The 13,489-nt window shown below is 37.3% G+C and overlaps 1 non-coding gene across 1 annotated transcript; it reads left to right on the top strand.

The window, feature by feature from the left end:
• Positions 1 to 6,290: 6,290 nt before the first annotated feature.
• Positions 6,291 to 6,480, top strand: LOC115505763. The gene has a single exon (XR_003966128.1). It is a non-coding gene; the product is annotated as a U2 spliceosomal RNA (small nuclear RNA).
• Positions 6,481 to 13,489: the final 7,009 nt, after the last annotated feature.

The raw sequence follows: 13,489 nt of genomic DNA, 5'->3' as shown, positions 1-13,489 counted from the left end.
GAGCTCTTTTCTCATTCAGGTTACATCATTCTGAATGGAGATGACAGTAGCTAAAAATTAAACACATTCATGAGAGGTATGAGCTAACATTGTTAGTGAGGAAGGAAACATCCTGTAATTCAAAATTTCCCCTCAATTTACATCTACATAAGAATAAGAGAATATTCAAGGAAGGAACCATCTTTATGCAGAGATTGAGAGCAAAATCATAACATTTCTTTCCTAACACTGACATTTTTAAATAAAGGACAATTCTACCCTTAAAGCTTACGGTCTTATTTTTATAGTTTCTATTACCAATATTCTATACTATCTTACAGCAGCCCTGTGGGAGAGACAGAGCAGTGCTACTATGCTTATTTTATGGATGAAGAGGCCCAATGGGATAGAAGACCTTGTTTCAACCCAGGAGCCTTCATAAGTAAAATAGTCAGGACTCTTGAGACTTAATTTGTTGGCACCAAATTCAGGCCCTCTTTGCTATGCCATTCTACTTGGCCCAATTTCATGGGATTCTTCTAATTGTCAGTTGGTATCCCAAACTGGTACTTTGCCTTGCTCTGTCTTTCCAACCTTGACCTAATAAATGATTGAAATGTCGTTTTGCAGTACAGCTGACCCTTGAACAACATGGGTTTGAACTGCATGGGTCCACTTATCCACGGACTTTTTTTTTTTTTGCTAAACACAGTACAGTCCTATAAACGTATTTTCTCTTCCTTATGATTTTAATAACATTTTCTTCTCTCTAGCCTACTTTACTATAAGAATACAGTAACACATATACAAAATTTGTGTAAATTAATTGTTCATGTTATCAGTAAGGCTTCTGGTCAACAGTAGGCTATTGGTAGTTAAGTTTTGGAGGAATCAAAAGTTAAATACAAATTTTCAACTGTGTGGGGGTCGGTGCTCCAACCCCCATATTGTTCAGTGCTCAACTGCATTCTGGTATGCCGGAATATCAGGCTATTTTTTGAAAATCCAAGTATCTTGTGGTATTTTTCTTAGTGTAGTCCCATTATTTCAGTATTTCAAAAATCTAACCTCTGAGTTATGGACATTATGACACATATCCAGAAAGTTCTATACTCCACTTACATTTTGTATTAAATAGAGGTGACTTGCTAGAAATCTCTCTCACTGCATCACTTCCCTTTTAAAATCTGTCCAAAAAAAGAAAGGAAAGAAAAGAGAAGAAAAGAGAAAAGAAAAGAAAAGAAAAGAAAAGAAAAGAAAAGAAAAGAAAAGAAAACAAAAGAAAAGAAAGACCTGTTCAAAGTATCCTTTGGTTGCATTAATTTCAATGTTCTAAATTACAGATGAAGGTGAGCACTTTGTATTTCCCAGAGCTAGTTTGGGCCCAGTGTCCAGAAGTCCCTGATGGAATCTGGATGGGGGTGAGGGTGGGGATAGGGAGTTAGGAAGGGGCCCTGGGGAATATGTAGTATGAGGGAAGGCATAGGGTGAGGAGAAAAAGAAAAGATAAGGAAGCTCTGGATTAAAGGTTCCTCCCTTTCTTTCCTGAGAGCACCAAACCCATTTTCATACAAACAGATGGTTCTCCCCTAGGATAATTTATCCTAACTTCTTCCAAGCTTACCCTTTCTAGAAAGATTTAGGCTAGAAGGGCACAGGAACAACAGTCCTTGGCTCTCTCTCAAGTTCATGATTTTCTCATGACAAAGTGTAGATGACGACACCATACAATTATTTTCTTAAATAGAAGACTGCCAGTGATACCAACATTTGTGCCAGTATTTCAGGATTAAGAAAATGTAAATATGGCCAGTCCTGTTATTTCTCTCCAGTGTTGCAGTTACTAAGCCTCAGTCCTGGAGCTTACCAAATCGACTCCTATGGCTCCTCTCATGGCCTCCCTCTGCGTCAGGCCACCTGCCAATGCTGTCACATCCAAATATCGATGGCCCTGATCACAGTTCCCAATGCTTGGCAGCTCTCTGCTGTTTCCACTGCCACAGAGTGGATACTGCTCCGGTAAGAAATACTCCTGCTCTGGGCAAAACTGGGATTCTGGTATAACCATCCTCATTCTCATTCTGTATACCTTGGTACATATAATGCAATGAATTTTTGCGAGAGCAACTCAAATTTCCATTACCAAAGGACGGGTCGATTCATTTATAGTACATTCACACAGTGCATAATTATAAGTCATTAAAAGAGTGAGTTACACTCTTTTATGTATGTACGGACATGAAAAGTCAAGCTGGACTGTTCTGGTGAAAAAGGCAGGTCTGAAGAGTTAAGCCCATTCATGTAGTTAAACATATAATCTCATTCATGTAACTGAAACTTCATAACCAGTGTTCTGCCAGGCTTCTATTTCTCAATCAAGTTGGTTTTCTCTATGTCTTTACAAAAAGAGTTCTGTAGAACTTATTGGTCTGCCTGAGAATACTTAAATGCACATAAAATTTACTTAGCACACAAACAGATATAGTATCCGATTTCTTTGAAGTGTAAAAATAAATTAGGAGGCAAACTATGAATTGAATCCAAAATAGTTTTTTGGCAGGGAGGAAGCAGGCTGCCAGCCAGTGCAGTGATGCTAACTTCAAGGAAGCCAACAAAGCGAGGAAGTGTCTCTAAAAGAGTGAAGCCAACTGCCCCGTCCATAAGGCGACTCTTCCCACAAGGGACGAGGTGCTCAGTGTCCCCATCGTGATAACAGCAATACAGCTGCCCTCTTTTGTTAACAGTCCATTACTGAGTCATATTCAACTGAATCCAGCGGTTCTCTCACACCCTTGCTCTCCCCCTTCCTTCTATGAAGAGTCAGTGACAATTCTTTAATCTCTGGCTGAGGAAAAAGAGGAAGCAGGTCAGAGTGATCATTGGCCATTAATTGCAGCTTTGCTGCTGGAAAAGGGGACATAGGTACCCTCTTTTCAGTAGCTGTCACTGTAGCAGGCTGAAAGATGGGCCACATAACTTGACCATCTCACTCACAATACAAGGCGGTATTTAACCTAAAGTTCAAGGTAGGAGTCATAATATAACAGATTTCACAGACACTAATGTCCATTAATGTTCATGCTTATTAGACATATTTTATGATTTGCTTCCTAATTTTCGTAATGACTGCTAAGAACTTAGTCCTTTTTTTTTTCCTGGTAAATTTTCTCTCTCTACACCCATCCCCAATTATTTTAAAATAGTCCTAACTTTTACTCTGTATCCTAAGTGTTTATTCTATCAATAATGTTTCTATGTACAACAAAAAGTTATACAGCTTTATTTGTTAGTAGATTCTTACTTTGCTCTTTAAAAATGAAGACAGAAAAAAATGTAAATGTGTTATTCTCACATGTTGTGTCTATATACCTGAAAAACCCAAGATAATTAACTTAAAAGCCATTATAAACAAGAAGAAAATTCAGCAAGCTGTCTAGTACAAAATTAATGCAGAAAAAAACCAATAGCTTTTCAGTGTGCATATAATAATTAACTAATAAATATTTTAACCCTATTGGGAAACAAAAGCAAAAAGAAACTATTGGGACCTCATCAAGATAAAAGCCTTCTGCACAATGAAAGAAATAATCAGCAAAACTAAAAGACAATCGATGGAATGGGAAAAGATATTTGCAAATGACATATCAGATAAAGGGTTAGTATCCAAAATCTATAAAGAACTTAACAAATTCAACACCCAAAAAGCAAATACCGGTGAAGAAATGGGCAGAAGACATGAATAGACACTTTTCCAAAGAAGACATCCAGATAGCCAACAGGCACATGAAAAGATGCTCAATGTCACTCATCATCAGGGAAATACAAATCAAAACCTCATTGAAATACCCCCTCACAGGGGCGCCTGGGTGGCGCAGTCGGTTAAGCGTCCGACTTCAGCCAGGTCACGATCTCGCGGTCTGTGAGTTCGAGCCCCGCGTCGGGCTCTGGGCTGATGGCTCAGAGCCTGGAGCCTGTTTCCGATTCTGTGTCTCCCTCTCTCTCTGCCCCTCCCCCGTTCATGCTCTGTCTCTCTCTGTCCCAAAAATAAATAAACGCTGAAAAAGTAAAAAGAATTATATTAAAAAAAAAAAAAAAAAAAAAAAAAAAAAAAGAAATACCCCCTCACAATGGTAAGAGTGGCTATAATTAACAACTCAGGAAACAACAGGTGTTGGCAAGGATGTGGAGAAAGGGGAACCTTCTTGCACCGTTGGTGGGAATGCAAACTGGTGCAGCCACTCTGGAAAACAGCATGGTGGTTCCTTAAAAAATTAAAAATAGAACTACCCTACAACCCAGCAATTGCACTACTGGGAATTTATCCAAAGGATTCAGGAGTTCTGATTCAAAGAGGTACATGTACCCCAATGTTTATAGCAGTGCTATCAACAATAGCCAAATTATGGAAAGAGCCCAAATGTCTATCAACTGATGGATAAAGAAGATGTGATATATATATATATGTGTATATATATATATATATATATATATATATATCTCCACACACATACATAAATACATACACACACACACACACACACACACACACACAAATGGAATACTACTCAGTGATAAAAAAGAATAAAATCTTGCCATTTGCAACAATGTGGAAGAACTAAAGGGTATTATGCTAAGCAAAATAAGTCAGTCAGAGAAACACAGATATCATATGATTTCACTCACATGTGGAATTTGAGAAACTTAACAGGTGATCAAAGGGGAAGGTAAGGAAAAATACGATAAAAACAGAGAGGCAAACCATAAGAGACTCTTAAATACAGAGAACAAAATGAGGGTTGATGGGGGTGGGTACAATGGGTGATGGGCAATGAGGAGGGAACATGGGATGACCATTGGGTATTGTATGTAATCTACTCCTAAAGCCAAGACTACACTGTATGTCAGTTAATTGAAAATAAATAAATAAATAAATAGCACGAGGCTTCCAGCTTTGTTCCTTTTTCTCAAAATCATTTTGGTTATTCAGGGTCTTGTGGTTCCATATGAATTTTAGGGTTGTTTTTAATCTATGTCTGTGAAAAATACCTTTGGGGATTTGATAAACTGCACTGAATCTGTAGATTTCTTTGGTTACTTTGGATCTTTTAACACTATTAATTCTTCTAATACATGAACATGACAAAGCTGTCCATTTATTTGTCTGCTTAAATTTCTTTCATCAGTGTTTTATACTTCTTTTTTCTTTCTATTTTTTTTTTTAGTATAATTGACACACAATGTTACTTTAGTTTCAGATGTATAACTTAATGATTCAAAAAGCTTATATATTATGCCCTGTTCACCACAAGTATAGCAACCATATGTCTCAATACATCACTATTACAGTATCATTAAGTATAGAAGGCACTTATGCTGTGCCTTTTATTCCTATGACTTATTCCTTCCATAAATGGAAGCCTTTATCTCCCACTCTCCTTCGCCCATTTTGCCAATCCCTCCTCCCCTTTAGCAACCATCAGTTTGTTCTCTGTATTTGTAGGTTTGGTTCTGCTTTTTGTTTGTTTATTCATTTGGGTTTTTCATCAGTGTTTTATACTTCCTAGTGTATAAGTCACTCACCTCCTTGGTTAAGTTTATTCCTAAGTATGTTATTCTTTTTGATCCTATTGTAAATGGGATTGTATTTGTAATTTCCTTTTGGGATAGCTTATTGTTGGTGTGCATAAATGCAACTGACTTCTATGTTGATTTGTGTTCTGTAACTTTGCTGAATTTGTTTATTAGTACTAAAAGTTTTTTTTCTGTGTGTGTGTGTGTGTGTGTGTGTGTGTGTAATCTTTAGTATTTTCCATGTATAAGATCATGTCTTCTGAAAATAGAGACAATTTTACTTCTTCCTTTCCTATTTGAATGCCTTTTCTTTTCTTGCCTTATTGCTCTGGCTTGGACTTTCAGTATGATGTTGAATACAGGTGATGGCAGTGGGCATTCTTGTCTTGATTTTGAAACCTATTAAAATGCAATAGTAATCAAATAGTCTACTACATGCACATAAAGAAATATACAGATCAATCAACATAAGAGTCAAGAAACATACAGATACTTATGGGGACAGTTTTGAGACATGAACACTTCAAATCAATGGTAAAGATGAATTGTCAATAAATTAGTCAGAGAGTTTTGGGGAGCCAAGCATGTAGGAAAAAAATACTCTGGATTACATCAAAACAAATTTTAGGCGGATTAAGTATACTAAAGGGAAAAATGAGATAATGAAAATACTGGAAGGAAATATGGAAGAATTTTAAAAGCAGTCTCAGACTTGGGGACCTTTTAAAACCTGACATGATGTGGCTTCTCAGCCTTTTAGCTAAGATCAAGCATACTATTTGTTCTTATCAGTTTAATCTCTGGTATGTCCTCTATCCAAGGGCAGTGTATCAAACGGATTTTTGGAGCAGGAAATGGAATAGGAGCTTGATCTGTCCACTCCACGCATCAATCTGGAATTGCAGTACCTCCAGTAATGGCGTACCCCCTCAGGGGAATAAAAAAATAAAATAAAATAAAGACTGATAAAACACACAAAAGCCATATAAGAAAAAAATCGATAGTTTTGCTACATAAAAATGTTAAATTTATGCTAATAAACTCAGGGAAGTTATTTTCAACATATAAAAACAAAGGGCTAATTTCCATATTCACAAATATCTACAAATCGTTGAAAAAATGCCTTACAACTATATGGAAAAATGGGAAAATGGGCAAAAAACGTAATCAATTCACCAAAAATACAAATGGTTTTAAAATAGGAAGATGTGAGGGGTGCCTGGGTGGCTCAGTCAGTTGAGTGTCCAACTTTGGCTCCTGTCACGGTCTCATGGTTCGTGAGTTCAAGCCCTGCATAAGGCTCTGTGCTGACAGCTCAGAGCCTGGAACCTGCTTCAGATTCTGTATCTCCCTCTCTCTCTGCCCCTCCCCCAGCCACGTGCGCTCGCTCGCGCGCGCTCTCTCTCTCTCTCTCTCTCTCTCACAAATATAAACAAACATTAAAAAAGTTTTTAAGTAATATAGGAAGATGTTGAAGTTTTACCCATATTAGGAGAAATGAAAGTTAAAATCACAATAAGAGTCTTTTTTTCACCCAATATATTGGAAAAGACCAAAAAAAATGGACAAAAAGCAATCTTGGAGAGAGTGTGGTGTTAATATAAATTGCTACATCCCTCTGAAGGACAATTTCAGCACTATTCACACACAATATGCTCATAACTTTTGATCCATCAATTCCTCTTCCAAGTTTCTATTCCTAAATTATATTCTCACAAAAGAAATACAGGTGCACAGAAAATCACTTAATTATTGTGGTGATAGTCAATGCCTGAAAACAACCTATATGTGTTTCAATGGGAGACTAGAGAAATCAACTCTGGTATGTTCAACCAATGGAATACTTTGTAACCACTAAAAAGAATAAGACATACCTCATCCTGTTCTAACTGACCTGAAATGAAAGCCAAACTACAGTTGGCCCTTGAACAACACAGAGCTTAGGGGTGCCAACAACTCATGCAGTTGAAAATCCATGTATAATTGTTGACTTCCCCAAAACATAACTGCTAGTGGCCTGCTGTTGACGAAAAGGCTTGCAAATAACAAGAACAGTCTGGCTCGCTAGATTAAGCAGCTCTTACTTTCGGCTCAGGTCATGATCTCAAGGTTTATGGGTTCAAGCCCCTCATCAGTCTCCAGGCTGACAGTGTGGAGCCTGCTTGAGACTCTCTCTCTCTCTACCCCTCCCCCACTCACACTCTCTCTTTCAAAGTAGATAAACTTGAAAAAAAAATAAAGCAAGGTATGGAACAATCCCTATAACCATACTACCATTTCTGCAAAAAAAAAAAAAAAAAAAAAAAAAAAAAGGAAAGAAAGAAAATTCACATGAATCAGATAGGAAGAAACTGGCAATAAAACAATAGTTTTTTCCACCTCTGGAGAGTGAAACTGGGAGACCAGAGGGTGGGGGTGGAGACAGAAGGATAGTGTGCTTTCAGAGAAAATAATTTTCTGCTTATTAGTTACACATACAAAATGACCCTTATCAATTAAGAGTTAAAAAAATAAACTTTATGAACTAATTCGTGGCTTTCTTAGTACTTGTAAATGTGTTCTTACAGTTGTACATCCTGCTTTTGTAAGTACTAAACTGAAAATAAACCGAATAGGCATTAATTCGAAAGTGTTTTATAATGTAAATTGTCATGTTTAAGATGTGCTTTAGTTGATCCTTAAAATTTTACCTTGTCTTACATACAAATATAAAACTTTCATGCATTTGTTTGAATTCACATACAAATCGCTTCTTAGATCATGGACTGTCACTTTGATTGAATTCACATGCAAATTGCTTCTTATAGCATGGGCTGTCATATTTGATAGGAGATAGCCGCCGCCCTTAGGAAGGGACACCCCAGAAACCAAGCTCCAACCTGACATATGCATCTTTGTATAATAATAGTGCCTTAGGGGTACCTGGGTGTCTCAGTCGGTTGAGAGTCCGACTTCGGCACAGGTCATGATCTCATGGTTCACAGGTTGGAGCCATGTGTCGGGCTCTGTGCTGACAGCTCAGGGTCTGAAGCCTGCTTCAGATTCTGTGTCTCCCTCTCTGTCTGCCCCTCCTCCACTTGTGTGCTGTGTGTGTGTGTGTGTGTGTCTCAAAAATAAACATTAAAAAAATTTTAGGGGTGCCCAGGTGGCTCAGTCGGTTAAGCAACCGACTTCAGCTCAGGTCATGATCTCTCAATTTGTGAGTTCGAGCCCCATGCCGGGCTCTGTGCTGACAGCTTGGAGCCTGGGTCCTGCTTCGGATTCTGGGTCTCCCTCTCCTCCTCATGCTCTCTCAAAAATAAATAAATGTTAAAAAAAATTTTAATATTTAAAAGAATAATAGCACTTTATTTTCATGTTGTTTTCCATGTGGGCCATGATTGGATCTTGATCCTTTCTCCCAGGACTAAACAGAAGCAGCTCTCTATGTGTAAAGAACTGTCTTCAGCTGTCCTTTTGTATCTTCCTAGATAAAAGAATTGCAGCCTTGGTAATTGATTATCCTTTCTCTTCTGCCTTCCTCATTCCCCTCTTTCTCTTCCTCCTTTCCTTCCTCTGTGGAGTTGTCTACTTTTGTGTCATAAGCATGATTTTAAGAATTTTAATGGGACTCAGCGAGGAAGCATTTTTCAAGGATTGTTTTAAGGTCAGCATGGACCTTTTGTACAGATTGCCTCATTGGAATTAAAACACCGATTTTTTTTTTTTTTTTTTTTTTAGCTTGAGAACGGCTTTTGACTTGGTTGTTTGTGTAGAAGCTACAAAATATGAAGCCAGGAGAGCTCCCTGCCTTTTCAGAGCAAAGAAGGGTAGAAAAGTAGAAAAAGTCATTACTGCTGTTTCTCATTACCTATCTCTTATTTACTGATGTTTTATAGAGATTTTGAATAGAGATTGAACCATTTTTATTTTTATTTTAAAACTAAAACTTTCTTGGGGCACCTGGGGTGCTCAGTCGGTTAAGCATCCAACTCTTGGTTTCAGCTCAGGTCATGATCTCACGGTTCATAAGTTCAAGCTCCACATCAGACTCTGCTAGCAGCTCAAAGCCTGCTTGGTATTCTCTCTCTGTCTCTCTCTCTCTGTCTCTCTCTCTCTTTGCCCCTCCTCCACTCGTTCTCCCTCCCTCTCAAAAATAAACATTAAAAAAAAACCTTTAAAACTAAAAGGTTTTTAGTTAATTTTTTAAACATTTAACTGCTTTACTTGTATTTTTTGCTTTTATTTTTTTCACTAAAAAAACCTTGGAATTCTTTTGATGTAATTCGGTAGCCTTTTCATTTTATTTAGATCTTTTCACATAGTTTCCAGTCATTTAATTTAAATGGAAATTACTTATTTTTAGCTACTTTCCTCCCTTTCAGAGAGGAAAGGATGAGTTTTAGGAAGGCACATCAGTTTCTTTCAGGGAAGTGTTGGCCCCTAGTGGATCAAAAGTGATAACACACTTTTTGAAACAACTGGCTGGCATATTGGGAAGACTGTATTTGGGGAAAGCAGTAAAACAGATAGGTTGCTAGTGCAAAAGAAAACATAATTCACTTTGTCAAATGTCATAAATGCATTGGACAAAATCACATAATACCGTTAGTAGAAGTGACTACCTACTAATTTAAAATAGAAATGTATAAAACAGCATGACAAAATTAAAAGTAAAATGAACTGGATGAAACACTTCTAACAAATATGATGTACAAGTAGAGCAAAACATACAAGAGACTTGGAAATCTACAAAAAAGAAAAAAACAAATACATCAGAAAATATTTTAAAAACTGCAGAAGTTCTATGATTAGGCAATATACACAAGAGAAAACCCAAATCGAGATGCTCAAATTCATTAGCAATCAAAGAAAAGCAAAGTAAAATAATACCTTATTACTCTCATCTGTTAGAGTGACCAGTAAGTATGGGAAGAATGTAGGGATTTAGGAATTTTCATGCACAGCTGGTGGGAATTTAGAGGGACTAGCCTTCTAAAGAGCACTGGCTCAATAGTCACATTAGGTATCACCTAGCAATTCCACTCCTGTTGAATATGCACATATTCACCCACCATGTAGTGCTTTGCAGCAGTTAGAAGTACCAGATACACACCGAGCAACATAGATGATCTTTAAAATTGCTGTAAGTGAAACTGAGAAGCAGACGTAAATGTTATATGCAATACCATTTCATTTATATCAATCTAAAATATATGCTTATAATAGTATCTACTTTACAACACACATGAATGCGTATACTAGGAAGCTTACATTGGGTGTGGGGAGAGGCAGTAGTAAGATGGGAATCAGGAATCAGGATGAAAGGGAGCAATGTCCATGAAAAGAGGAGTATCACTAATTCAACTCTCTCTCTGAGGTCCAATATTAAAAGAGAAAGAATAGAAAGAAAAAAGAAAACTTGAAAACTAGTAAAAAAAAAAAAATAAGCAGAGGACACAACGAATGAACATAGAAAATAAACGCAAATAAGGAAAAACCATACAAGAAACAATGCTCAACTTCTTAGTAACCAAAGAAGTAAAGGAAGTGTGTGGTAACATCTTTCAGCTAGCCCACAGTCAAAATGTTTCTTAATGAGAATGTCCTATATCACTGGGGGAACATTGGAAGAAGAGAAGCACTCATAATGAGTTGGTGGTTTAAATTGCTAATCGTTTGTGGAAAGGCAGTCTGTACACATCAAGGACATTAAGGATAAAGATAATCAAGTTCTGCAATTCCTCTTCAAGGAATTGATTCCAAGGAGGTCATGGGATAAGAGGATAAAGATATAATTATGTCCACCATTTATAAGAAAAGATAAAAACAAGCTAACTATCCAACAATAGGTAAAGAGTTAAATTATTATGATTCATTTATAAGGAAGAAATATATAATACGATGTGTTCAAAATTATTACTGCACAGTAAAATGCTCATGAGATAATAATGTATGAGAAAAACATGAGATTATGTACATATATACATATATACAGTGCCAGAAAATACATTAAATATTAACAGTTCTCTCTGAATATTATAGTCTTCCTGGGAATTTTTGTTTTCTTCTCCATACATTTCTGTATTTACCTAAGGTCACTACAAAATATACAATACAAAAATATGTATTTCTATTATAATTAGAAAATACAAAATAATTTAAGAAGCACAAGGACATCTTGACTTGTCATGAACAGATAATCTGAGGAAGAAGGACGTGACATCTGGTCTAAGCAGAAATACTACCCAAGGATGACAAAGTGGTTGCCAGGAGCATTTCTGCAGTTGCTACTTTTTAGGAGCCAGATCTTTACAAAATATACAGTGTAAAAAAAAAAGGGATGAGCAGGACTTGTGGTGCATTAGGATTCCCACTGCCACAGCCAGATCATTTAGAGGAGATGTGATGTGCAGAGTAAAACAGAGGCAATAAATGCTCTGCAGTCCACTCAGGTTCACTATCAAAGGGTCACTCAACCTGAGAAATTTTGATGGATAAAGTCAGTGTCCTTTTCAAACATAAGGTTCTTTATATCATTACAGTTTGAAACTCAAAAGGGATTTCTAGGGAGTTCTGATAATTTCTAGAAAGCTACTAGCCACATTTCACCAGTATCAGTTACAGATATAACTGAAAATTCAAAGTTTCAGAAAAAGTAATTATATCATTTGAAGAGCTATTGAAGACAGGTGTATAAAGATAAAATGGTATGGAGAACAGGGTACTGTATCTGGGTTATGCAAACCCAGAAATGCCAGAAATGTCAAAAATATTTATAGATTCCACACTGCTTACAGGAATTTTGATGCAGAAAACCTAAGTTTACACCTAATGGAGACAGACTCACAGTGGAATGGGGTGGATTCACTATGACTGACACAATTCTTGAACCAAGCCTCGATAGTTGATGATCCACCCCTACCTAAATCCTTAAGCTACTCCTGCACTTTTCAGATATAAGAGGGTGTATTGCCTTGCTAGGGCTGCTATAAAAAAGTACACAGATCAAGTGGCTTAAACAATAGAAGAAATGTATTAACTCACAGGTCTGGAGGCTAGAAGTCCAAGATCAAAGTGTTGGCAGGTTGGTTCCTTCTGAGGGCTGTGAGGGAGGGCTGTGTTCCAGGTCTCTCTCCTGGGTTTGTAGATGGTAAACCTTTCCCTGTGTCTCTTACATTGTCTTCCCTCTGTGCACATCTCTGTATCCAAATTCCCCTTTCCATGAAGACATGTCACATTGGATTCTGTCCCACCCTAATGACCTCATGATAACTCAATTACCTCCGTAATAATCCAATCTCCAAATAAGGTCACATTCTGAGGTAATGGGGGTTAGAGCTTCAACATATCTTTTTTGAGGGGGACACAATTCAACTCAAAACAGAGGGAATACGTTCCCTTTTTACAAGAGCTAATTTAAGTTGGGCTTCTGTCATTTGCAACTAAAAGACTTCTGCTCAGTAAATTTCAATTTCCTTCCCTTACATAACTAAGTATTCCTTTAAGCCCCTGCATATTTCCAGAAATGGGCGACAATATGCACAGGCACAATTTTTATTTAACCAATTCAGGTCCTCTGAGTAGTTCTTGAGGGAATCCGGAAGTTCAGGATGAGTTCTGGCAGGAGGAGATCTAGGCTCCTCCTAGTATGAATGAAGTTGGCCAAATCAGCTACAAAAAGAACAGCAATTTCATTTTAAGGGGAAGTAACATAAAAGTGTGGAAAAGCCATTAATCTAAGGATTGAAATGTCTTTTTGAGAGAGAGAGAGAAATAGCGAGAGACAGGGAAAGATAGAAAGAGAGGGAGACACAGAATCTGAAGCAGGCTCTAGGCTCTGAGCTGTCAGCACAGAGCCCAATGTGGGGCTTGAACTCATGAGCCATGAGATGATCACCTGAGCCGAAGTGAGACTGTTAACTGACCAAGCCACCCAGGTATCCCAAAAATGTCTTGT

This window comes from Lynx canadensis, chromosome F1 (assembly GCF_007474595.2).
Source record: "Lynx canadensis isolate LIC74 chromosome F1, mLynCan4.pri.v2, whole genome shotgun sequence".
Lineage (NCBI taxonomy): Eukaryota > Metazoa > Chordata > Mammalia > Carnivora > Felidae > Lynx > Lynx canadensis.
The sequence above is the reverse complement of the archived record's forward strand: the minus strand, read 5'-3'. Positions and strand labels throughout refer to the sequence as shown.